The sequence below is a fragment of the Marmota flaviventris genome, chromosome 2 (assembly GCF_047511675.1).
Source record: "Marmota flaviventris isolate mMarFla1 chromosome 2, mMarFla1.hap1, whole genome shotgun sequence".
NCBI classification, from domain to species: Eukaryota; Metazoa; Chordata; class Mammalia; order Rodentia; family Sciuridae; genus Marmota; species Marmota flaviventris.
Genome location: NC_092499.1, coordinates 60495284 through 60523272, shown reverse-complemented (window position 1 = coordinate 60523272; position 27989 = coordinate 60495284). Strand labels below are relative to the sequence as shown.

The following is a 27989-nucleotide window of genomic DNA, read 5'->3' as shown; positions in this document are numbered from 1 at the left end:
TTTTGATGCTTGCTGGTTGTTTAAAATGTTTATTCATGTTGAACAATGTTTATTTATTGAATGTACCATCTATTTAAATCAAATTATCTCCATAACTGAATATTTATATGAATGCTTTATTGAATATTCCTAAACATTTGCCCAAACCACAAACGATTTATTCACAGTTATAAATGTTCACTTCTTTAGAGTAAAAAATTGCTTAAAAGGAACTTAAAAGCAAATTGACACTTCTGTAGTTTGTGAACATCTGCAATGCTTTCTGCATGCTAGCTGTTAGATATTTCTGCCTTAGAAAATGGCTGGATATTCTAATTATTTATGTTCAATAAAATATTTAAAATTTACATAGCATCTCTTTTATTGTGTCATATAACAGCAGCAGCTCTTGGCTCTAGGACAGGCCAGTGGATGGATTTTGAGATTTTTTCAGATACCTCAGCTTTGCGCCAGCATTTAATTAGCTGAGACCCCATTTATTTTGCTGTACACTCCAGGGCGATGAACATTAGGTCTTAAATAACCCTGGGCTGAACAGATGCCAGTATGAGCTGTGAAAAAAGCAATAAACAAAGTGATGTAGTGCCTCACAGTTTTATTCACTGTACTGATGGTTCCAAGGAACCAGATTTGGAAACTTTACTGAGGTGTGTAAGGGATCATTGACCCCTAATTAATGGATATAACTGTGGACTTGCTCAGAGGAAGTCAAGCAGTTCAGAAATCTGAAGGCCAAGGTGAGGAGCCTCGATGTTCTCATCTGTGGGATGGGTTCCAGGGAAGAGTGAGACCTGAGCGGTGGTCCTCTGGATGTTGATCTCTAGGATCCCTTTGGCTGTCTATGATTCAATGATTTGAATGGTTGAGTCCTAATGCTGAGAGAGACTTCTGTGCTCCTTCTCTTTTGAGTGTGCCAGTGACTTGTCCCAATGAGCACTGTTTTATGATTTTTGAACAGGTGTGGGCCCCAGTTTTCCAGGATTACCCCCTGTGTCCTTTCTCCCTGAGCACATGCATCCAGTCAGTGTCAGCCTTGACAGTGCCCTGACTTGGTTTCTACTGTTAAAGTCATAAACACATTGGGAAGGCTGAGAGTGAGTCGTCTGGGGGCAAAATGTGTACATACCTGCTCGCAAGGCGGTTGGGAAGCCTGACTAGATAACCTAACTAGCCATCCTCTCCTCCCCACTCCATTGGAGGGGATGAAAATTCTTGAGGTAAGGGGGAAAGTTACCCCAAGGTGAGGTCTGTTGCAATGAGAAAATAAATCAGAAAACAGGGCTGGGGTTGTGTCTCAGTGGTAGAGCGCTCGCCTAGCATGTGCAAGGCCCTGGGTTCAATCCTCAACACCACATAAAAATAAATAAATTTCTCAACTCTTAATTCTCTCCAGCATCCTTCCTCAAGGCCCTCTTTCTTGTCTTAATACTTCTCCCAGTGCAAGAACAATAAATGAAAAAAGAAAAAAGAATGTGGAATAGTTAATGACGGGGGAGAAGTAAATTAGACGACGTGAATTATCCCCAGGCAGGAATGCAATAGGGGTAGACCGGTGAGCGTGGACCTGGGTGGGGCTGTCTCTTACTCCCAGCACTCACTCACCATCCTAACAGGGCCATATTTTAGGAAAGTAGGAAGAGAAGTACAGATTCTATCCAATGTTTCCCTTCTCCTTCAATTTGGCTTTAAACTGCTCATATTGCTTCTCCTCTACTGTAAGGAAAAAGAAGTCATCAAATGTCCCCACATTCGTTGGTGATGGTGGAGGTGGCAGGAGCGTCCTGTGTGAATGGAAGCCAGGAGCTGCTATTCTTTGCCTTTCTTTGGCCAGGCTTTTATTTGTTCCTATCCATGTTCATGATTGCTGTAGACTCAAGGACCTGGGCCCTCTGCTCCTCTCTGCTCTTGCCTGTCCCTGCATCCTGTTAAGGTGGCTGGCAACAGAGGTCAAGCTCACCTTGCTGGGATGCATGACTTGGCTTGACCCCCACTTCTCTTTCTGGGATTGAGAAGGTCAAGTTCAGAAGGCTGATTGACTGGCTTTCCTAAGAGGGAACTTTTGCCAAATCGTGCCTTAGTCATTTGTTTTTCTTAGCTATAAGGGGGTTGTTAACTGTGTGCCCAGAGAGATATTTCTAGTCTGGGTTGAGGTTTGGGGATTTAGATTAGATAGGAAAAGTCACCTAATTGGATATATCCTCTTGATTTTAGCTCATGTTTTCCTTTGTTGTTGTCTTATTTAATTAAATGTTCACAAAAATTATATTATATACAAAAGTATGTCTAGGGGGCTGGGATTGTAGCTCAGAGGTAGAGCACTTGCCTCACACTTATGAGCTACCAGTTTCGATCTTCAGCACCACATAAAAATAAATAAAATAGAGGTTATTGAGCCCATCTGTAACTAAAAAATAAAATATTTTTTTTAATAAGTACGTGTATTAACAATTAAGATTCCCCCTCCTCAATTGCCTCTCCATAGTTTGTCTTGTATCATGCCTTGCTTTTTCAGCATATCAATAATTAAAAGTGATTTTAAGAAAATGATGATGTTTAATTTACTACTACCTGCTCAGTGAGCTTGAAATTGATGGTGGATCAAAAATAATGAATGACACTTGGGACAGAGTTAATAAACCAACACAAAGCTGTTTTTTTTTTTTTTTTTTGGACTGAGGAGTGAACAAGTATTTTAATTTTATTTTTCAGCTTTATTCAAGACATGATTATTAACTATAATTACCATGCTGTACATTAGGTCTCCAGAGCTTATTCATTGAGTAACTACAAGACTGTACCTTCTGTTGGGGCTGAGCATCTGGGGGTTCAAGACCTCTGTAGTCCTTCAGAGTCACTATTAGGAGGGCCTCAGGAAGAATTGCCATTTTCAGTGTAAAACAAGTGGTGCTTACTGATTGTGATAACCTTACACATTGGATCAGGATTTGCTGTACCTATCTTTATAGTCAGATACCAACTGCTTAAGAAATAACTATGTTTTAATTGCTCCATTTAACAGATATGAAGACTGTTTTAACAGGTACAATCTCTTTGAAAATTGCATCAAACTCTTGGACTCATAGCAAAACTGGATATGTTTGTAAATAAACTAATGACATGAAAAAAATAAAAAGATTGTACCTTCTGATCAACATCTCCAACCTCCAGCCCTGCCTACTCTTTTATTCTCTGTTTATTACTGAAGATTTTTTTAAAAAAAATTTTCTTAGTTATACATGGACACAATATCTTTATTTTGTTTATTTATTTTTATGTGGTGCTGAGGATCGAACCTGGTGCCTCACAGGTGCAAGGCAAGCGCTCTGCTACTAAGCCACAATCCCAGCCCCTACTGAAGAAATTTTGAAACATTTTTCATGTCAGACATTCAAACCCACCTTATTCTTAAACACTTGCTTAGACTTCCCAGCTTATGGGTGTGTCTATATATGTGTGTGTGTCTGATACACAAATAAATAAATATGGTTATTTTCAACTTTTAACTTTCCCAAACAGTGCCGCATTGAAGATCCTTGTATATATATTCTCATGTACAATTCTAAATGTTTCTTTCTGTAGGATGGGATTCTTATCTAAGGAATATTTATTGCTGATCAAGTTTGTTAATGTTCTTTGTTAAGAAGTTCTTATTTCCAGTCTAAGCAGTATGGAGATTCCTTGGAAAACTGGGAATGGAAGAATCATTTGACCCACTATCCTCAGTCTATACCCAAAGGACTTAAAAACAGCATACTACAGGGACATAGCCACATGAATGTTTATAGTAGCACAATTCACAATAGCTAAACTGTGGAAACAAATGAGATGCCCTTCAGTAGATGAATGGATAAAGAAAATGCAGTATATATACATAATGGAATATTATTCAGCATTAAAAGAGAATAAAATCATGGCATTTGCAGGAAAATGGATGGAGTTAGAGAATATAATGCTAAGTGAAACTAGCCAATCCCAAAAAGCCAAATGCCAAATGTTTTCTCTGATATAAGGATGCTGATTCATAATGGGGTTAGGGGGGAAGCATGGGAGGATTAGATGAACTCTAGATAGAGCAAAGGGTGGGAGGGGAAGGAAGGGGTATGGGGGTAGAAAAGACAGTGGAATGAGATGGACATCATTACCTTAAGTACATGTATAAAGACACAAATGGTGTGACTATACTTTGTGCACAACCAGAGATATGAAAAATTGTATTCTATATGTGTAATATGAATTGAAATGCATTCTGCTGTCATATATAACAAATTAGAATAAAAAATAAATAAATAAATTAAAAAAACAACAAGAAGAAAACACACACACACACAAAGAAGTTCTTATTTCCAGTCTAGAACTCTTTTAATAACTTAAACACATTTTTTTTCCCCTGCAGGTTGGGTGGTTTTACCTCCCATCATAAGATTAAGTGATGGTATGTACAACTTCAATTATGTCCTAAGACTAGGAGAGTTTTCATAATTTAAGAAAGAAAGATTTTTTTTTGTTGTTGTATTCTTTTTTTTTTTTTTTTTGTACCAGGGAATGAACCCAGGTGCCCTTAACCACTGAGCCATACCCCAGGCCCTCTGCCATCGTTTTTATCTTTACTTTTTATTTTGAGACAGTGTCTTGCTATGTCACTGAGGCTGGCTTTGAACTCACAATCCTCTTACCTTAGCCTCCTGTGCCACTGGGATTACAGGTGTGTTCTATGGTGCCCAGCAAGAAAGAATATTTCTGGTTTTCCTATTTTATCCCTTTTGGCAGGTATTACTAAGAACCTCCTCCCTGGCAGCCTGGTATTACCCTTTTCCATATTTCTTAATAACAACCCAGAACTTGCCAGGACAAGTATAGAACAGGGTAAAACTGGATCTCCCAGTTTCCTATGTATAGCCAGTATGACTTAAGTCCAGGAAAGCTATTTCTTCCCTGACATAAGGGGCAGATTCAGTAGCACACATCTCTTTCTGCTAGCTTTTTGCCTTTCCTTCTTCTTGGTAGAAAGACTCAATGATTTCAGAATAAACAGCTGTCTTGTGACTGTGAGGACAAAAGCCACAAGTTAAGGATGGAGGAGCAGGAAGTTAGAGAGAGGAAGCCTGGATCCTTGGAGATTTCCTTGAAAAAGCTGCTTGGGCCACAGTCTTTCTGCTTCTGGATTTTTGGTTTTTGGTTCTTATGCAGCCAAATGGTCTTAACAGAGTCCTATCTTAGTTCCTGAATGGACATAACTCTGGGGATGTAACTAAGTGGTAGAGTGCATGCTTAGCACACATGAGACCTGGGTTCAATCACCAGCACCACAAACAAAACAACCCAACTCAAATTACTCTTACAACTTTTTTTTTTGTTTTAATTCTAATTTGTTATATATGACAGCAGAATGCATATCAATTCATAGTACACATATAGAAACATTTTTTTCATATCTCTGGTTGTATACAAAGTATAGTCACACCATTTGTGTCTTCATACATGTACTTAGGGTAATGATGTCCATCTCATTCCATTATCTTTCCTACCCCCATGTCCCCTACTTTCCTCTCCCTCCCCTTTTCCCAATCCAAATTTCCTTCATTCCTCCCATGCTCTCCTCCCATCCCCTTTATGGATCGGCATCCTCATATCAGAGAAAAAATTTGGTATTTGTTTTTTTTGGGATTGGCATAATATTCTCCAACTTCATCCATTTACCTGCAAATGCCATGATTTTATTCTCTTTTAATACTGAGTAATATTCCATTGTGTATACATACCACAGTTTCTTTATCCATTCATCTACTGGAGGGTTGATTTCACAATTTAGCTATTGTGACTTATGCTGCTATAAACACTGATATGGCTGTGTCGCTGTAGTATGATGTTTTTAAGTCCTTTGGGTATGAACCAAGGAGTGGGATAGCTGGGTCAAATGGTGGTTCCATTCCAAACTTTCCAGGGAATCTCCATACTGCTTTCCATATTGGCTGCACCAATTTGTAGTTCCACCAGCAATGTATGAATGTGCCTTTTTCCCCACGTCCTCATCGACACTTATTGTTGTTTGTATTCTTGATAATTGACATTCTAACTAGAGTGAGATGAAATCGTAGAGTAGTTTGATTTGCATTTCTTTAATTGCTAAAGATATTGAACATCTTTCATATATTTGTTGATTGATTGTATGTCCTCTTCTTCAAAGTGTCTGTTCAGTTCCTTGGCCCATTTATTGATTGTTTTTTTTTTGGGGGGGTTTTTTTGCTGTTAAGATTTTTGAGTTCTTTTTATATCCTGGAGATTAGTGCTTATCTGATGTGCGTGTGGTAAAAATTTGCTCCCATTCTGTAGGCTCTCTGTCCACCTCACTGATTGTTTCTTTTGCTGAGAAAAAGCTTTTTAGTTTGAATCCATACCATTTATTGATTATTGATTTTACTTCTTGTGCTATAGGAGTTTTATTAAGAAAGTTGGGGCCTAATCCAACATGATGGAGATTTGGGCCTACTTTTTCTTCTGTTAGGAGCAGGGTCTCTGGTTTAATTCCTAGGTCCTTGATCCACCTTGAGTTGAGTTTTGTGCATGGTGAGAGATAGGGGCTTAATTTCAATCTGTTGCACATCTGACAACTTCTTATTCCCAACTTTCAAAATAGTATGTCCTATGTCGAAGACTAACATTTTTTTCCTGATAAAGTACTCTTATTGCTCATTTTATTTGTCTTTTTTTAAATACCTTTATCTTATTGTTTATTTTTATGTGATGCCGGGGATTGAACCCAGTGTCTCACACATGCTAGGCAAGCACTCTACCACTGAGCCACAACCCTGGCCCCATATTTGTCATTTTTTTACTAGTGTTTTTTGAAACAATTTTTCAGTTGCCAATGGAACTTTATTTATTTATTTTTGTGTGGTGCTGAGAATTTGAACCCAGTGCCTCATAAGTGAGCTGAGTGCTCTACCACTGAGCTACAAACCCAGCCCTATTTATTAGTCTTTGATGTTATTAGTTTTTGAATCATTATACAAAAATAAAAATATCCCAAGGATTGAAACAAGAATTTGTGCTTGTTTAAATTTTTTTTTTGCCTTTCTTTGTCTTTCACATTGGTCTTCTGACTTATGAGAAGCTGCATATAAAACTTCTAACATGTGGGACATCTTTTTATGAGGAGCCCAGGAGGAAGACTGTGTCAAATCAAGATTTGTTGTCAGTTTATTGTCTTTAGAGAATATAGAGTTGATTCTTTCCTCTTGGTGCCAGGTTTGAAAGGGGGCTGTCAAACAGCAATAATGTAATTGTGTAAATATTTTGTCAAAGTAAAAGCTTATGGGAAAAACGTCTTTCATTTTGTTGATGAGTCAAGTTTACTTTTTTTTAAGTTTGAATTTTTTTTGTTTAAGTACTTATTTTTTAGTTGTAGTTGGACACAATATGTTTATTTTATTTATTTATATGTGGTTCTGAGGATCGAACCCAGGGTCTCACATGTGCTAGGTGAGTGCTCTATGGCTGAGCCACAACCCCAGCCCCAAGTTTGAAAGTTATTGATGCTATACTTCGAAAGAATGAATCCACAGGAGCCATTTCATTCCAAGTCATGGAGAGAGGGGCGAGAGTGTGTCTGGTGGGGTAGGCATTGCTGGACGATGCTGTGGGAGCTAAAATGAGTATGTCTGGAAAAGTCTGGCATTATCATACATTTGGAAAACAGGGTGATTGAGTTCCTAGGGCTGCTGTAACAACAGACAATTGTTGTCTTTTAGATTTGGAAGCAAGAAGTCCAAAATCAGGGTGTAAAGATGTCCCTGTTCCCACTGAAACCTGCAGGGGAGAATCTTCCGTTGCCTCTTTCTAGCTGGTGGTGGTTGACGGTTAATCTTGGGCATTCCTGGCTTACAGATGTATCACTGCAGTGCTCAGTCTTCACACAGCATTCTCCCTGTCTGCACGTCATCCTCTCTCTGTGTATATCTCTTTATGTTTTCAGATTTCTCCTTTTTTACTTCTACAAAGACCCTATTTCCAAAATGGGTCACAATGTACTGGACAATTAGGGTTGCCGTGTATCTTTTTTGGGGTGGAGGCACAATTAAACTCATAACACAAATGTGTTAGTTAATTTTATGGGTTAACTCGACTGTGTTATGGATGCCTCAATAGTTGGTAAAACAATATTTCTGGGTGTGTCTGTGAGGGTATTTCTGGAAGAGATAGCATTTGAATAGTCAGACTGGGTAAAGAAGACACCCTCACTGATGTGCATGGCATCACACAATTGATTGAGTGCCATACAGAAGAAGAAGGTGGAGAAAGGGTGAATTCATTCTCTTTGTGCAGGGACCTCTATCGGCTCCTGCCTTGGATGTTGATGCCCCAGGTTCTCAGGCCTTTGGGTTTAAACTGGAGCTACAACACCAGCTTTCCTGGGCCTGCTTGCAGACACTAGGTTGTAGGACTCCTCAGCTTCCACAATTGCATGAATCAGTACCTTATAATAAATCTGTTTCTACATGTCTATATTCTATTGGTTCTGTTTTTCTGGATAACTCTGATTAATACACAGATTTTCCAAATATAACATAAATAATCAGGAAAGAGTTCCTCTTACGTATATTCCCTTACTAGAATTTTGGAGTAGAGGGGCAAAATGGTGTGTAAGAGTTTGTTTTGAGAGTGGTTAAGACTCTTTGAGCGTCTTTTAGGATTCCTTTCCTTGCTGTCATGTTCCATTAGGACCATTGTCTGGTCCCAGTTAAGTTCCATTCAGGCTTCTGTGTCTATTGATGCCTCTGTGTTCTTAGCCTCTCTGACTCCCTCCTTCCCACCAAGAGTGCTAGATATAAAAAGGCTCCACCTCTCTCCCCTTGGGTTGGAGTTCCAAGGGACTAAAGACCCTTCCAGTCACCATCGTCCATTCTCATACGGGGTCTTGACATCAATGGAGAGTTACTTCAAACCGCCATCTGCAACTTCTGGTTTTTTCTCTTAAGGCAACAACTCTTTTTATTTGGGTCTTTTTTTACATACAGTTACTGTAATGAACTATTACAAACTTGGTGGCTTAAAACAATATCAGTTTATTCTCTTTCAGTTCCAGAGGTCAGAAGTCCAAAATTAGTGTCCAAAATTTGGGGGCCCAAGTCAAGGTGTTAGCAGGGCTGTATTCCCTTTGGAAGCTCTTTCTCCCAGCTTCTGGCATTCCCTGGCTTGTGGCCTTATTGCTTCAGCCTTTTTCTTTGGTTATATTACATTCTCCTCTAAGCATCAAACCTTCTATCTGCCTCTCCTTCTTTGTGGGTTGCTGGAAATCGAACCCAGGGCCTCATGCATGCTAGACAAGCAATTTATTGCTGAGCTATTCCCCAAATCTCCCTTTGCCTCTTTACAATGGTACTTATGATTGTATTTAAGTCCACCCATAATTGAGGATAATTTTCTCATCTCAGGATTCTTAATCACACCGGCCGAGTCTTTGTCATGTAAGATTATAGATTTCAGGGATTCTGGCCTTATATCTTTGAGCATCATCCTTCAGCCCATCATAGTAGTACATGTGACAGCTATGAAGCTCCTTCAGACATCAGGGATCCTCTCTACACTTGGCTGCAGGTCTTGGATAGGACTTTGTCCCAGTGGGTGAATCCTCTCCTTGTTACCAAGGACCCTAGCACTCTCCCTGGCCATGGGTGAGTCAGCAGACTATGGAGACTGAACTTCATGCTGCCAGAAGCCTCTGATCTTTAAGAGAACCACAGTTAACAATAAATGGAGGACCAGAAGATCTTAGTTAATTGTTTTGGCCACAGAGGTGCACAGAGGTGTGTGTGTGTGTGTGTGTGTGTGTGTGTGTGTGTGTGACATGGGTGTCACTGTGCCTCTGTTAAAGAGCAACATACTGTATTCTGCACTCTTGGCTGTTGCTCTGGACTCAGGAACAGTAGAGTACTGACTGTTTGCAGGGGTGCATATATAAACCTCATCCTGACTGTGAAGTCCTTCTTCTCAACAATGGAGGGAAGCATGCTTTTCTTAAGTTTCTGGTATCCTTGGGAACCCACTGCTTGGAAGCCACGAAAAGGAGACTGGAGCCATAGACAGGGCTCAAGGTTCTTGCTCTTCTCAGTGAGGGACCATTAGTTCAGTGCTATTCTGTGTAGGGCTTTGAGGGAGGTGTGGCTTGGCTCTGAAGTTTTCCTTCAGGCCTGTGATGTCTTGTAGAAAGCCCCAGTGAACATGTTTTCCCCCATCTTTATCCCTGGGATTTGGCAATGCTGTTTGCTATTGATAAGGTTTTGGGAGAATGGTATATTTTAATAAAGGTTATTGGTTTTACTCCCCTGGTGCTTCTTTAATTAGGCTGCTGACACCTAGCAAGGCAGAGTTTTGACATTGAGAACAAGGGTTAAAGCTGTAGTTAGATCCAAACTTTAAGTCGCTAAGGACCTAGGAGGTAACTTTGCTGTATCCAATTAGCATTTAAATTTGAATTAATCAATTTGGCTCTTGGTATGCAGAACTTTCCCTTCATTTTACTGTTTCCAATCAGTAACCACAGTGGCACTGAGAGTTATCTATATAGGAACAAACATAGGTAGTAAAATATATCCTCCTTCTTGTCTTGTGTTAGTTTTTTAAAAAAAATATTTATTTTTAGTTGTAGGTGGACACAATACCTTTATTTTATTTTTATGTGGTGCTGATGATGGAACCCAGTGCCTAATGCATGCTAGGTGAGCGCTCTACCCCAGCCTCTTGTGCTAGTTCTTAATCTCCACATATATTCTTCTGTCCCAACTGGTTTTTCTGTCTCTCCTCTATCCCAGGAGGCTATTCCTAGTCTATGCTTAGGGTGTAGCTAATACCCCTTGATTCACTATGGAGAGAACAGATGTAGCTAGCATCTTCATCTCCTTAGGTATATCCCATTTAGGTTAATTATGGTGGGTCATCATCTTACTGCATTCTGGACATGGTCCCTACATGGGAAATGTAACAAATGACACTGGGGATGGTATATAATATCAGCTACTCTCAGGCTGTGACCCTGTGAGACCCTGGCACTTTACCTCTGACAAAAGGCAATGAGCACAATAAATAACTGAATAGAGCTATCTGTGTTTTATCTCTGTTTAAAGTTCTCACCCAATAGCTTTTAAATCATTGGCACCTATTATTACAAGAAAACTCTAGTACACAGCAAATTACAGACCAAGGAGCAGGTGAATGTTGGTGGGAAACTCTGACCCTGCTGATCTGACTTGAGGTTGAGAGTTGATTTTCCTGTGGACCACGGTAACTCAACAGAAGTAATGTTGCTGGATCACAAACACCTGGTATTTCAGGTGATCTTTTTTTTCCCCCTGTTGATATGATGGAGTAAATACATCATGGTGTCAAAAGGATTTGAGTGACTGGAAGAGAGATAGTAATGAAAGACTTTACTCAGCTGATGTGCATCAGGGAGCACTTAAGGAACAGGTGACCACCCCACCCCACCTCCCAATCCGGCCCTAGTTGGAGCAGAGTCAGAATTCTGACTGGGTAGGGGAAAGTTTATCAGAAAAATAGAGTTGTTAAAACTTCAGGTTGTCTGGCAGTGGTTTTAACAGAAACTTACAGTTAGGGGCCATTCTTATTTTCATGTCCCTTGTTTCAGCACATAACTATTTCAATAGTATTTAAGTATTCTCTGAGGCCCCTTTTGGGTGAGCTTATAGTTTATTGGCTAGTTGAAGTTCATGGGGGGTGAAAGAGGTAGTTGGAAAGGAGAAAAGAGAGCCAAGGTGGAGGACCCCATACTGTATTTGGCATTGGTTTGCCTTGGTCCCTTCCCTTCGTGGTCTTTGAAGGGCATGGAAGCTTCCAGCACCCTGCCACTTTAGTGTTTTTGAGAATAAGGAGGATGCATGATTGGCTTCACGTGAATCCGTTTGTAGAAAGCTATAAAGAAACTTGTTAGATCCAACTGTTAGGATTTAATCACTGGTTTTTGTTTTGCAGAACTGAGAGCCTCACATATGCTATGCATAGAGCTCTATCATCGAACTTTATCCCTAGCCCAATAATTTCATAATTTTAGACATACCCAGTCTTCTTGTAGTACCGGGGATTGAACACAGGGATGCTCTATCACTAAGCTCTGCCCCAAACCATTTTGAGATGGAGATCTTGTCATGTTGTCTAGGCTGGCTGTGAACTTGTGATCCTTCTGCCTCAACCTCCTGAATTGCTGGAATTTCAAGTGTGCACCACCGTGCCAGGCCGACTACTCAGGCTTTCTTTTTTTTTTTTTTTAATTTTTTATTGTTGGCTGTTCAAAACATTACATAGTTCTTGATATATCATATTTCACAATTTGATTCAAGTGGGTTATGAGCTCCCATTTTTACCCCATATACAGATTGCAGAATCACGTCAGTTACACATCCATTGATTTACATATTGCCATACTAGTGTCTGTTGTATTCTGCTGTCTTTCCTATCCTCTACTATCCCCCCTCCCCTCCCCTCCCCTCCCCTCCCCTCTTCTCTCTCTGCCCCCTATACTGACATTCGTTTGTCCCCCTTGTATTATTTTTCCCCTTCCCCTCACTTCCTCTTGTATGTACTTTTGTATACCTCTGAGGGTCTCCTTCCATTTCCATGCATTTTCCCTTCTCTCTCCCTTTCCCTCCCACCTCTCATCCCTGTTTAATGTTAATCTTCTTCTCATGCTCTTCGACCCTACTCTGTTCTTAACTACTCTCCTTATATCAAAGAAGACATTAGACATTTGTTTTTTAGGGATTGGCTAGCTTCACTTAGCATAATCTGCTCTAATGCCATCCATTTCCCTGTAAATTCTATGATTTTGTCATTTTTTAATGCAGAGTAATACTCCATTGTGTATAAATGCCACATTTTTTTTATCCATTCATCCATTGAAGGGCATCTAGGTTGGTTCCACAGTCTAGCTATTGTGAATTGTGCTGCTATGAACATCGATGTAGCAGTGTCCCTGTAGCATGCTCTTTTTAGGTCTTTAGGGAATAGACCGAGAAGGGGAATAGCTGGGTCAAATGGTGGCTCCATTCCCAGCTTTCCAAGAAATCTCCATACTGCTTTCCAAATTGGCTGCACCAATTTGCAGTCCCACCAGCAATGTACAAGTGTACCCTTTTCCCCACATCCTCGCCAGCACTTGTTGTTGTTTGACTTCATAATGGCTGCCAATCTAACTGGAGTGAGATGGTATCTTAGGGTGGTTTTGATTTGCATTTCTCTGACTGCTAGAGATGGTGAGCATTTTTTCATGTACTTGTTGATTGACTGTATGTCCTCCTCTGAGAAGTGTCTGTTCAGGTCCTTGGCCCATTTGTTGATTGGGTTGTTTGTTCTCTTATTGTCTAATTTTTTGAGCTCTTTGTATACTCTGGATATTAGGGCTCTATCTGAGGTGTGAGGAGTAAAGATTTGTTCCCAGGATGTAGGCTCTCTATTTACCTCTCTTATTGTATCTTTTGCTGAGAAAAAACTTTTTAGTTTGAGTAAGTCCCATTTGTTGATTCTAGTTATTAACTTTTGTGCTATGGGTGTCCTATTGAGGAATTTGGAGCCCGACCCCACCGACTGTAGATCGTAGCCAACTTTCTCTTCTATCAGACGGCGCGTCTCTGATTTGATATCAAGCTCCTTGATCCATTTTGAATTAACTTTTGTGCATGGCGAGAGAAAGGGATTCAGTTTCATTTTGTTGCATATGGATTTCCAGTTTTCCCAGCACCATTTGTTGAAGATGCTATCCTTCCTCCATTGCATGCTTTTAGCCCCTTTATCAAATATAAGATAGTTGTAGTTTTGTGGATTGGTTTCTGTGTCCTCTATTCTGTACCATTGGTCCACCCGCCTGTTTTGGTACCAGTACCATGCTGTTTTTGTTACTATTGCTCTGTAATATAGTTTGAAGTCTGGTATCGCTATACCGCCTGATTCACACTTCCTGCTTAGCATTGTTTTTGCTATTCTGGGTCTTTTATTTTTCCATATGAATTTCATGATTGCTTTCTCTATTTCTACAAGAAATGCCGTTGGGATTTTGATTGGCATTGCATTAAACCTATAGAGAACTTTTGGTAATATCGCCATTTTGATGATGTTAGTTCTGCCTATCCATGAACAGGGTATATTTTTCCATCTTCTAAGATCTTCTTCTATTTCTCTCTTTAGGGTTCTGTAGTTTTCATTGTATAAGTCTTTCACCTCTTTTGTTAGGTTGATTCCCAAGTATTTTATTTTTTTGAAGATATTGTGAATGGAGTGGTTGTCCTCATTTCCATTTCAGAGGATTTGTCGCTGATATACAGGAATGCCTTTGATTTATGCGTGTTGATTTTATATCCTGCCACTTTGCTGAATTCATTTATTAGCTCTAATAGTTTCTTTGTAGACCCTTTTGGGTCTGCTAGGTATAGAATCATGTCATCTGCAAATAGTGATAATTTAAGTTCTTCTTTTCCTATTTTGATGCCTTTAATTTCTTTCGTCTGTCTAATTGCTCCGGCCAGTGTTTCGAGAACTATGTTGAACAGAAGTGGTGAGAGAGGGCATCCCTGTCTTGTTCCAGATTTTAGAGGGAATGCCTTCAATTTTTCTCCATTCAGAATGATGCTAGCCTGAGGCTTAGCATAGATTGCTTTTACAATATTGAGGTATGTTCCTGTTATCCCTAGTTTTTCTAGAGTTTTGAACATAAAGGGATGCTGTACTTTGTCGAATGCTTTTTCCGCATCTATCGAGATGATCATATGGTTCTTATTTTTAAGTCTATTGATGTGGTGAATAACATTTATTGATTTCCTTATATTGAACCAGCCTTGCATCCCAGGGATGAATCCTACTTGATCATGGTGCACAATTTTTTTGATGTGCCTTTGTATCCGAGTGGCCAGAATTTTATTGAGGATTTTTGCATCTAGGTTCATTAGAGATATTGGTCTGTAGTTTTCTTTCTTTGAAGTGTCTTTGTCTGGTTTAGGTATCAGGGTGATGTTGGCCTCGTAGAATGAATTTGGAAGTTCTCCCTCTTTTTCTATTTCCCGAAGTAGCTTGAAAAGTATTGGTATTAGTTCCTCTTTAAAGGTTTTGTAAAACTCTGCTGTATACCCATCCGGTCCTGGGCTTTTCTTAGTTGGTAGTCTTTTGATGGTTTCTTCTATTTCCTCAATTGATATTGGTCTGTTTAGGTTGTCTATATCCTCCTGACTCAATCTGGGCAGATCATATGACTTAAGAAATTTATCTATGCCTTCACTATCTTCTAATTTATTGGAGTATAAGGATTCAAAATAATTTTTGATTATCTTCTGTATTTCTGAAGTGTCTGTTGTGATATTGCCTCTTTCATCCCGTATGTTAGTGATTTGAGATCTCTCTCTTCTTCTCTTCGCTAGCATGGCTAAGGGTCTGTCGATTTTGTTTATTTTTTCAAAGAACCAACTTTTAGTTTTGTCAATTTTTTCAATTGTTTCTTTTGTTTCGATTTCATTGATTTCAGCTCTGATTTTAATTATTTCTTGCCTTCTACTTCTTTTGCTGTTGTTTTGCTCTTCTTTTTCTAGGATTTTGAGATGAAGTATGAGATCATTTATTTGTTGGTTTTTTCTTTTTTTAAGGAATGAACTCCAAGCAATGAATTTTCCTCTTAGAACTGCTTTCAATGAGTCCCATAGATTCCGATATGTTGTGTCTGTGTTTTCATTAATCTCTAAGAATTTTTTAATTTCCTCCTTGATGTCTTCTATAACCCATTGATCATTCAGTAACCTATTGTTCATTCTCCAAGTGATATATTCTTTTTCCTTCCTTCTTTTATCGTTGATTTTCAGTTCCATTCCATTATGATCAGATAGGATGCATGGTATTATCTCTACTCCTTTGTATTGTCTAAGAGTTTCCCTGTGACATAATATATGATCTATTTTTGAGAAGGATCCATGTGCTGCTGAGAAAAAAGTGTAACTGTTTGATGTTGGGTGGTATATTCTATATATGTCAATTAAATCTAGGTTATTAATTGTGTTATTGAGTTCTATAGTTTCCTTATTCAACTTTTGTTTGGAAGATCTGTCCAGTGGTGAGAGAGGTGTGTTGAAGTCTCCCATGATTATTGTATGGTGGTCTATTAGACTCTTGAACTTGAGAAGAGTTTGTTTGATGAACATAGCTGCACCATTGTTTGGGGCATATATATTTATGATTGTTATGTCTTGTTGGTGTATGGTTCCCTTGAGCAGTATGTAGTGTCCCTCTTTATCCCTTTTGATTAACTTTGGCTTAAAATCTATTTTATTTGATATGAGTATGGATACTCCTGCTTGTTTCCGAAGTCCATATGAGTGATATGATTTTTCCCAACCTTTCACCTTCAGCCTATGTATGTCTTTTCCTATCAAATGCGTCTCCTGTAGGCAGCATATTGTTGGGTCTTGTTTTGTGATCCATTCTACTAGCCTGTGTCTCTTAATTGGTGAGTTTAAGCCATTAACATTTAGGGTTATTATTGAGATATGGGTTGTTCTTCCAGCCATATTTGTTTATTTATGTTACTAAACATGGTTTGTTTTCCACTTTGATTATTTTCCCCCCTTTAGTGTCCTACCTCCCACTGTTGGTTTTCATTGTTATTTTCCATTTCCTCTTCCTGTAATGTTTTGCCAAGGATGTTTTGAAGAGATGGTTTTCTAGCTGCAAATTCTTTTAACTTTTGTTTATCGTGGAAGGTTTTAATTTCATCTTCCATCCTGAAGCTTAATTTCGCTGGAAACACAATTCTTGGTTGGAACCCATTTTCTTTCAGTGTTTGAAATATGTTATTCCAGGATCTTCTAGCTTTCAGAGTCTGTGTTGAAAGATCAGCTGTTATCCTGATTGGCTTACCCCTAAATGTGATCTGCTTCCTTTCTCTTGTAGCTTTTAAAATTCTCTCCTTGTTCTGTATGTTGGGCATCTTCATTATAATGTGTCTAGGTGTGGGTCTCTTATGATTTTGCACATTCGGCGTCCTGTAGGCTTCTAGGATTTGGGGTTCTGTCTCATTCTTCAAGTCTGGGAAGTTTTCTCGAATTATTTCATTGAATAGATTGCTCATTCCTTTGGTTTGAAACTCTGTTCCTTCCTGTATCCCAATGACTCTTAAATTTGGTCTCTTGATGTTATCCCATATTTCTTGGATGTTCTGCTCATGGTTTCTTAACAGTCTTGCTGAGCTGTCTATGTTCTTTTCAAGTTGATATACTTTATCTTCATTGTCTGATGTTCTGTCTTCTAAGTGTTCTACTCTGCTGGTAGTATTCTCAATTGAGTTTTTAAGTTGGCTTATTGCTTCCTGCATTTCTAGGATTTCTGTTTGTTTGTTTTTTATAATCTCTATTTCCCTGTATAGTTGATCTTTTGCTTCTTGGATTTGTTTATGTAATTCATTGTTGAAGTGATCTTTCATTGTCTGATTTTGTTGTCTGATGTCTTCCTTGAGACTCCAGATCATCTGAAGCATGTATATCCTGAATTCTTTATCTGACATTCCATCAGCTGCAGCTATTACCTCTTCTAAAGTTGAGTTGACCTGCAATGCTTGTGGTCCTTTCTTTCCTTGTCTCTTCATACTGTTCGCGTTCCTTTCTTCTTGGTGAAACTGTTGTGCTATTGAATTTTCCCCCTATATATTTATATTGGTCTTGTATAGTTGCAAAGTCTCCCTCGCAGGCACGGGCGGCGGCTCTGCCCCTCCGCCAATTGGGGCAATGTGCCTACCACGCCGGCAGGCCGCTGGGCCTGCTCTGCCAGTTGGTAGCAGGTCCGCCGTCCTTGCAGGCGCGGGCGGCGGCTCTGTCCCTCTGCGGGCCGCTAGGCTTGTTCTGTCGGTGGTCGCAGTTCTGCCTACTTTGCAGGCGCAGGCAGCGGCACTGCCCCTCTGCAGGCCTCTGGGGCTGTACTGCCAGTGGGTCGCAGGTCCGCCTACTTTGCAGGCGTGTGGGGGGGGGGCGGCTCTACCCTTCCTCAGGCCACTGGGCCTGTTCTGTCTCTCGGTTGCAGGTCTGACCTGTTCTGATGGTGGTCTCAGTTCCGACTACCTTGCAGGCGCGGGGGGGAGGGGGCGGCTCTGCCTCCCAGCAGGCCGCTGCTCCTCTTCTGCCGGTGGGTCGCAGGCCCGCCTACCTTGCAGGAGTGATCGGAAGCTCTGTCTCGCCGCGGGCCACTGGGCCTTTTCTGTCGGTGGTCACCCTTCCCCTACCTGGCAGGCGAGGGGGGTGGGGGGCGGCTCTGCCCCTCAGCAGGCCGCTGGGCCTGCTCTGTGTTTGGTCCCAGTTCCCTCTACTATGCCGGCGCAGGGGGAGGGGGCGGCTCAGCCTCTCAGCAGGCGGCTGCTCCTCTTCTGCCAGTGGGTCGCAGGCCCGCCTACCTTGCAGGAGTGATTGGAAGCTCTGTCCCGCCCTGGGCCACTGGGCCTTTTCTGTCGGTGGTCACCCTTCCCCTACCTGGCAGGCGAGGGGGGTGGGGGGCGGCTCTGCCCCTCAGCAGGCCGCTGGGCCTGCTCTGTCTTTGGTCCCAGTTCCCTCTACTATGCCGGCGCAGGGGGAGGGGGCGGCTCAACCTCTCAGCAGGCGACTGCTCCTCTTCTGCCGGTGGGTCGCAGGCCCGCCTACCTTGCAGGAGTGATTGGAAGCTCTGTCCCGCCCTGGGCCACTGGGCCTTTTCTGTCGGTGGTCACCCTTCCCCTACCTGGCAGGCGAGGGGGGTGGGGGGCGGCTCTGCCCCTCAGCAGGCCGCTGGGCCTGCTCTGTCTTTGGTCCCAGTTCCCTCTACTATGCCGGCGCAGGGGGAGGGGGCGGCTCAGCCTCTCAGCAGGCGACTGCTCCTCTTCTGCCGGTGGGTCGCAGGCCCGCCTACCTTGCAGGAGTGATCGGAAGCTCTGTCCCGCCCTGGGCCACTGGGCCTTTTCTGTCGGTGGTCACCCTTCCCCTACCTGGCAGGCGAGGGGGGTGGGGGGCGGCTCTGCCCCTCAGCAGGCCGCTGGGCCTGCTCTGTCTTTGGTCCCAGTTCCCTCTACTATGCTGGCGCAGGGGGAGGGGGCGGCTCAGCCTCTCAGCAGGTGGCTGCTCCTCTTCTGCCAGTGGGTCGCAGGCCCGCCTACCTTGCAGGAGTGATTGGAAGCTCTGTCCCGCCGCGGGCCACTGGGCCTTTTCTGTCGGTGGTCACCCTTCCCCTACCTGGCAGGCGAGGGGGGTGGGGGGCGGCTCTGCCCCTCAGCAGGCCGCTGGGCCTGCTCTGTGTTTGGTCCCAGTTCCCTCTACTATGCCGGCGCAGGGGGAGGGGGCGGCTCAACCTCTCAGCAGGCGACTGCTCCTCTTCTGCCGGTGGGTCGCAGGCCCGCCTACCTTGCAGGAGTGATTGGAAGCTCTGTCCCGCCCTGGGCCACTGGGCCTTTTCTGTCGGTGGTCACCCTTCCCCTACCTGGCAGGCGAGGGGGGTGGGGGGCGGCTCTGCCCCTCAGCAGGCCGCTGGGCCTGCTCTGTGTTTGGTCCCAGTTCCCTCTACTATGCCGGCGCAGGGGGAGGGGGCGGCTCAGCCTCTCAGCAGGCGACTGCTCCTCTTCTGCCGGTGGGTTGCAGGCCCGCCTACCTTGCAGGAGTGATTGGAAGCTCTGTCCCGCCCTGGGCCACTGGGCCTTTTCTGTCGGTGGTCACCCTTCCCCTACCTGGCAGGCGAGGGGGGTGGGGGGCGGCTCTGCCCCTCAGCAGGCCGCTGGGCCTGCTCTGTCTTTGGTCCCAGTTCCCTCTACTATGCCGGCGCAGGGGGAGGGGGCGGCTCAGCCTCTCAGCAGGCGACTGCTCCTCTTCTGCCGGTGGGTCGCAGGCCCGCCTACCTTGCAGGAGTGATTGGAAGCTCTGTCCCGCCCTGGGCCACTGGGCCTTTTCTGTCGGTGGTCACCCTTCCCCTACCTGGCAGGCGAGGGGGGTGGGGGGCGGCTCTGCCCCTCAGCAGGCTGCTGGGCCTGCTCTGTCTTTGGTCCCAGTTCCCTCTACTATGCCGGCGCAGGGGGAGGGGGCGGCTCAGCCTCTCAGCAGGCGACTGCTCCTCTTCTGCCGGTGGGTCGCAGGCCCGCCTACCTTGCAGGAGTGATTGGAAGCTCTGTCCCGCCCTGGGCCACTGGGCCTTTTCTGTCGGTGGTCACCCTTCCCCTACCTGGCAGGCGAGGGGGGCGGGGGGCGGCTCTGCCCCTCAGCAGGCCGCTGGGCCTGCTCTGTCTTTGGTCCCAGTTCCCTCTACCTACTCAGGCTTTCTTATAGAGAAAGACTAATCTTAAGAAGAGTCAAGTGTGAGTGATAAGAACTTTAACAATATTTATTGAACACCTTTTTATTCCTGGTACTTTACATATGTCTTAAAGATGACTTACATCTACAAAGTGAAAAGCCTGATTTAAAAAATTTTAGGCAAATAGTCTACTCAGGTGTAAATGGAACAGATTGTTTTGAGTGATTGTAAATGGTAGTTTTGCCTCAAGATGGCGCTCATGGTTCTCATGACCCTTGTTTAAATTTTCTGTATCGTACAATAATTTCTATTACTCTATAAATTATTTCACAATTTATAGACTTATTTAAATGTATTTTTGACAATTCTATTGTATGTCTTATGGTTTTAAAAGTTATATTTCTCCTGTGTTTGGCAGGACACTATTTGTTGGTGGTCTGGGGATATAAATTTGGGGCCCTGATTCCCTCTTTTTATAACCTATACTTCTGATGTTATGCATTTTCTGGAAATTATCTATCTATCAAAGTGATTGTTGTCTTCTAAAGAGAGCCCCATGGGAGAGATAGTGCACATTTATTCTACTGCTATTGTTGCCTAAGGCATAATGGGAATTCTTTTCAGAACTAGTATTATGGGCTACACATATTTAAAAATTCAGTCTCATTGCTTTATGGTCATTTTGTATGAAAAAGTGGTTTTAATAAGTGCTATTGTTCACATTATTTACCTACTTTAACTGTGAATCCTACTTAGCTGTTCTCAGTTATAGAATTCTTACTTGAAAGGAAAAAAAAAAAGATTCCACTACTTAGGATAGACAAAAGGACATGCTACAAACCTTGAAGGTAATTGTAAAAAAGAATTTCCCATACGTTTTGTGCATCAGCATGTACTATTGTTTCAATAAGCAGACGGGCACATAAGGAGGCTACTTGGAAGGTCATGTGTTTGTTAAAAATGCGTAACTGGGGCTGGGGATGTGGCTCAAGTGGTAGCGTGCTCGCCTAGCATGCGTGAGGCACTGGGTTCGAGTCTCAGCACCACATACAAATAAAATAAAGATATTGTGTCCACCTAAAACTAAAAAATAAATATTTAAAAAAAATGCATAACTCTGCTAATCAGAGCGGTTGGGTCATAGAACAGAATCTTAAGTCCAGGAAGAAAGTACAATGGGTGGAATTACTGTCTGGTTATAGTAAAACTCTTGCTTTAGGAGAGGAGACATAGTGGAGAGGGGTCATAGAGAAAATGGGACGAAGAAGCACAATCACCTCTTAGGATTAAGACCATCTGGGCCTAACTATCATGGTTCAACACTGTATCTGCAAATTTGTGCATATATGCAGTGCCTCTATTTGCAGTTAAGAATGAAAGGGGCTATTCTGCCTGTTACAGTTTAGATATTAGGTGTTTCCCAAAAGCTCACGTGTGAGACAATACAAGAAAATTGAGAGGTGAAATGATTAGGTTATGAAAGCTTTAACCTAATCAGTGCATTAACCCACTGATTGGGATTACCTGAGTGGTAACTGTAAGTAGATAGGGTGTGGCTGGAGGAGGTGGGTCCTTGGGGGGTGTGTGTCTTTGGGGTATATATTTTGTCTGTGGGGAAGAGGAAGTTCTCTTTCTGCTTCCTAGATGTCACGTTCTCAGCTGCTCTCCTCAGCCACACTCTTCTGCCATGACATTCTGCCTCACCATGGGCCCCAAAGAATGAAGTTGGCCATCTGTGGACTAAGACTTCTGAAACTGTGAGCCACCAAACTTTTCCTCCTGTAATTGTTCTTGTCAGGTCTATCGGGCACAGCAGTGAAAAAGCTGACTAAAACCCTGCTTCACAGCAAAATTGATAGAATTACTTTTATAAAGCCTTTGTTTTTATTTCTAGAGCTCCAAAAGAAGTGAATCTCAGGCATAAAATCTGAATTGAAAAAAGAAATGTAGTTCAACCTTCTCAGGATAGGTCGCTTCTCAGAAACTTCTAGTTACATAGATCATAAAGAATGCTGACCTCCTGGGATAACATGACGTATCTGAACCTGAGGAAAAACTTCACATTTAGGAACTATTTCTGACTAATTAAAAGCATTTCTTTTCCCCACTGTCTTCAGACACTATTAGAAAATTGTACAAAAACCCAGTCTTCTTGAAAATCTACAGCTGTTTAAAAAAAATTGAACTGTGCACTGAAATAATTGAATTCATTCGGGAAATAATAAAGAGAAAGAGCACACGCACACCTAGAGTGCAGTTTGTCTAGCTTCTATCAAAGGTAACATTTTGCAAAACAATGGCATGCTATCACAATCCAGTTATTGACACTGCTTCAATCTACCTGGTCTTATTCTGATTTCTCCAGCTCTGCTTTTGCTGTACTAATTTGTGTCTATGTGTATGTCTAGAACTAAGCATTTTTTTCCCCCCACAACTTTCACCATTTTAAAGCTTACAATTTAGTGATTTTCACATATTTACAATATTTTGCAACCATCCCACTCCAGTTCTATGAAATTTTAGCAAATATGTACATTAGTGTGTCAACTACTGTGGTCAAGATGCTGAACCTGTGCCCGTTAACCACGTGTATCTTCCTTTCCTTCCTAACTCCTGGCCCCACCAAGGATCATTAGAACATTTTCATTGTTAAGAAGTGAAATCTGAATGACTAATACTATTTAAGAAAAAAATTGTTTAAACACTGGCTTTGTGGTTCTTGGGCACACACCTATCTGGGAACTGAAAGCATTGGGTCTCAGGAAGGCAATTTTAATAGGAGCATTTGTTTTTCCTTGGGGTCTAATTATTCACACCTCTTGGCTTTCATTGTTTTCTAACCACCTGCTGAGTACCAGTGAAGCTGCAAACCACATCTCAAGTTTGTGCAGGCTGGAGGTTGGGGGAGTAAATTGCAAATCAACCTAAAGTCCGCTACATGGGAAAGTAGCTTGTTGGAGTCAGGTTTGGTATCCCTCCCAGGTAGTTGAGTAACACCATAAACAATTACTACAATGTGGTTGACCCCTTTAAAAAAAATAATATATATATTGCCTTGTAAACTATAAGTTTCAGGATGTTAGGCACTGTATCTTAACACTTAGAACATAAAGTTAATAATAATTAGATCAACACTATGCAACCTTTATTGAGTTCCTATCATATATCAGATAGTGGGCTACCTATCATTTACTCATTCCATCATTGAGACCTCCCCCATATTCTGTAAGCTCTGTTTCGCATTTGCTGATTTTATATATTAGTAAGAAAACTAGGGCTCGGAGACTGTCACTTGACCAAAGTTACTTGGCAAATCAGTAAACGAACTAGAGTTCTGATTTTATTATTATTCACATGAATTCTATATGAAATACTTTTCTTTGGGCGGGGAGAGGAATTCACAAATATTTCTCTGGGGAACTAAAATTGTTCTTTAGCAATTACTACTGTTTTGGACAGTTAAAGCATAGTGTGATTAAGTAACAGTTAAAAAATTCTGTCAGTATTTTGTTAGAAATCATTTTCCTATTTAATATGCAATTTGCTGATTTTTTTTTTTTGGTGGGGTGGGAACGGGGGGATTGAACCCCACGGCCTCACACAGGCAAGTGCCCTACCACTGCACTACCCTCTTTGGTAGTGATCCTCCTACTTAAGTGGCTGGGATCACAGGTGTGTGCCACTGTGCTGTGTAGGATTGCTGACTTTTAAAGTGAGAGTTTTATTTCTCAGAACATTTAAGTATAAAAATAAGTTTAAAATACTATTGTAAATCAATGGGAATATGATTTTACTTGAAAAAACATATCCACATACGTACAATAACCTTTCATAGAATAAGGCTCTTCTGTGCCTCAATGTGTCCTTATTTTCATGGAAGAAAAATTATATGCAGTTCCACAAATAGACACTAGGGGATGCTCTTGTAAGGCAAACTTGGGCTTTCCTACTAAAAATAAATTTTGGGTTTTGCTGGTAAAGTGTAGGCACTAAGTTGATTCTCTCTCTCATTTAGTAGTGAGATGTTCAACCTGCTAGGCTTGAGAAATAGAGAAGAAATGATTTATTCAGATACTCTAAAAGAGACATTACAAGGAGCAATCTTGAGACCCTTAGGAATGTAGGACTTAATGGGGCACCATATTATGTAGAGTGGGCCCAGAACACACGAAATCATCAAGTGCTTTGGAAGTGGATAGTATTCAATCCTATTTTGAACATTTTAAGCTCAATGCATATATCTATATCTTTAAAATAATATTTTCTTGTTTCCAGAATATTCTACTGATGCTATTTGGAGCAAATAAAGGGTGCAAGAAGCAGTGGGAGAGGGAACATTTAGCAGTACAGTCTGAGAAGCTTCATTTTCACCTACACACAATGCATGCCACAATCCCTGTTTTTTTTTTTTAATATTTATTTTTTGGTTAGACACAATACCTTTATTTTGTTTGTTTATTTTTATGTGGTATTGAGGATTGAACCCAGGGCCTCCCACATGCTAGGTGAATGCTCTACCGCTGAGCTACAACCCCAGCCCCCCACTTTTTTTTAAAGATTTATTTATTTTTTTAGTTGTAGGTGGACACAATACCTTTATTTTATGTGGTGCTGAAGATCGAACCCAGTGCCTCACTCATGCTAGGCTAGTGTTCTAGCTCTGAGACACTACCCCAGCCCCACAATCCCTGTTTTTGCAAAAGTTTAGTGCTGTATGTTGCAGAGTGCTGCATAGAGTCAGGGGATCTGGATCCTTGCCCAGGTGTCCTTTGAGTTGTGGGTTATCTCGGGGCAGATGAAGGAGGTATTCATTTCTCCTTCCCTTCTCCTTCCCACTGGTCATGGCTATTCGTCCCTCTCATTCTCTGCTACCTCTCACATGTGCCTTAGGAGCTGTCTTCTATAGTTAAAGGGATTTGACTTTGATTTTTGTTAATGGTCATGGAAAAATTGTCAAATATTCTAACGATGTGAAAAGAGAAGAGGGAACTCATCCTACAGTAATTAAACTAATTCTCAAGTTTCTTTAACAATGTTGTTCTTAGGATTTAATTTAGTATGAGAGAGACTTTGGGGAGTCATTTCTGATAGGTAAATTTGATATTCAAAAAGAATTTCTCTTGATGGTAGGGGGACATATTCTTTTTTCTCTCCTCACCCTTTCTTCACATCTTATGTAGTCTGCTGAGGATGCTAGATCTGTTTTTACTTTCATTGCTATTTATCATCTATCCATTCATCCAACCATCTCCCTCATTCTAGCTGCTTTATTTCAATGGATAGACATGCCTTAGCATACCTTATGCCCCACTGTTTCAGTGACAGTTTATTGAATCAATAAGCTGTCCTCTGATTCTTTTTAACTTTGTACTCTAGTTTCTGCCTGAGTACAAGAAGAATGTGTCCCTTCCTCACCAAGTTAGATACTAAGAGACAGGATACGCATCTTTCCAGAATCAAAAGGAAAAAAAAAATAAAAAATATAGATGTGTATGTTTTATAAAGAATAATTTCAGGGCTGGGGTTGTGGTGGTTCAGTGGTGCAGTGCTTCCCTAGCATGTGTGAGGCACTGGGTTTGATCCCTGGCACCACATAAAAAGAAAAACAAAATGTATTGTGTCCATCTACAACTAAAGAAATATAAAAAAAAAAAATAATTTCAGCCTGGGCATGGTGGTGTACCTGGTAATCTGGGTGACTTGGGAGGCTGAGGCAGGAGGATCACAATTGAGGCCAGCTGCAGCAATCGAGTTAGGCCCTAAGCAACTTAGTGAGACCCTGTCTCAAAAAATGAAAAGGGCTGGGGATAAAGGTCAGTGGTAAAGTGCCCCTGGGTTCAATCCCCATACAAAAATTAAAAGAAACAAAAAGAATAATTTTAGAATGTGGAATATTAGCTTTGAAACCCACTGGCCAAATTCCTGCTCTTTTTTAGCTTGGGACGATTGAAGTGGCCATGTGGACCTTGCTGTGTTTGCCTTCTCCCCACTTCTGAGCTAGATTTGAGTCTGTGGGGGAGTTCCCCTGCTTCCCAAATAGACACGCCACTTGGAAGACAGGACTTGGATTGGAGTGACCAGGTAGCTTTACCACTTTGCTGGTCATGGCTTCTGAACTGTTTCTACCTAGGTTGAACTCATGAATCTTTCATTTTTACATTCCACAAGGTTTTGATATTATTTAGCTGCCACAAGGAAATGGGACTCGGTGATGTTCAGGGGACAGAAAGAACTGTGATCCAGGTTTACATTGAATCTACGATTCTGGCGACTGAGGGCACTGGTGCCAGTTTTCTCACTGCTTAGTCCTAGTAGGTAATTGCAATGCCAAGCATTTGAGCCGCAGGTTTTGATTGAGGCATTGAATCTGGAAGACTCTGTTAATATACAAATCTCTGAATTGAGGAAGTTATCTTCAGTACCCTCAATATCACTGTTAATAGAGGTTAGTTGATCAGAAAAGTTCATTGTCTGCGAGAAATACTGTTCTAGGTGTAAATTTGAACAGAAAAGAGGAAAATCTTTGGACTTGGGGTCTTAGAAGAAGATGGGCTCAGAAGTGAACCTACATAAAGATACTGAGGGTCTGGGGTATGGAGAAGGCCAAGAGAATCTGACAGGGAGAATAGACTGGGATCAAAGGCAAATCATATCTCCCCCACAGGGTACTGTGGCTCAGTCCCAGGGATGCCTAAGTTCTGGGCCAGGGCTGGGCAAGTGCTTAGTCTGTCCACAACACAGGCTTCTGGATTCCTTTCCAGGTCCACATGCCCTGTAAAATTCATACTTATTTCTCTGGGTGTGGTGGTGTGCACTTGTAATCCAGGATACTTGGGAGGCTGAGGCAGGAGGATCACAAGTTTAAGGCCAGCCTCAGCAACTCGGTGAGACACTGTCACAAAATAAAAAGGGCTTGGAATATAGCTCTGTGGTAAGGCATCCTGGGTTCAATCCCCAGTTCTGAAAACAAAAATCAAACAAAACTCAGCACTTCCCAACACTTTTGTGTACATCATCTCATGACTGAGACACTGTGGCAAAACTGAGGCAGGGATGTCCTGGCTGAGCCTGGCCATCGTGGATCCTCCAGAAATGCCTTTGGGTGCACGTATCTGTCTCCATCTCGGACCTTCCAACTGAAGTCGTTTCACATGTGATCTTCCAAGGAGGAATAACCTCCCATTCTCGAGGTTATTTTTCTTTTGCAATTCTCTCTCAAAGCTCTGTGACTGATTTGGTCCTGGGGTTCTTGGCTGGGCGAGACTTCTCCTGGGAGGTAAGGGAGAGTTTGATTAGAAAAAGATCTCTTGCCTATGGTGGCGATTATCATGCTTTATCAAGGGACACAGTCTTCACCTTAGACTGCTCCCCAGTTTTAGTGCTTTGCCGGAGAAGCCAGTCATCAAATCCCCATTGCTGGCAAAGCTTCCTTACCGCTGCTCTGCGGTTTGAAATGGAAAATCACCTCTCTCTCCACCTCTAACCCTTCAGCTAAACTAAATGGTTCTGAGGGAGGCTTTGCACAGGGCTTTGAAACTACTCTAGAGTGCTTCAGGTCAGGTCAGGGAGAGAGTTTTTAGTGAGGATTTTATTAGCACAAATTTGGAGGCTTTGGTTGCATTTACTGGGAAATAGGGCCCTTAGGAGCACATCCTCTGTGGGTACCTCTTAAGATTGTGGATGCTGAAATGCATGGAGCCAGGGGCCCAGAA

The 27989-nt window shown here is 41.9% G+C and overlaps 1 long non-coding RNA gene and 1 pseudogene across 1 annotated transcript in view; both read left to right on the top strand.

Moving 5' to 3' along the window:
* The window catches only part of LOC139703718 (uncharacterized), a 230762-nt gene that overhangs the window by 65773 nt on the left and 137000 nt on the right, over positions 1 to 27989 (top strand). The gene's annotated exons all lie outside the window — the stretch shown is intronic.
* Positions 677 to 2992, top strand: LOC114088089 (cytochrome c oxidase subunit 7C, mitochondrial pseudogene; annotated as a pseudogene).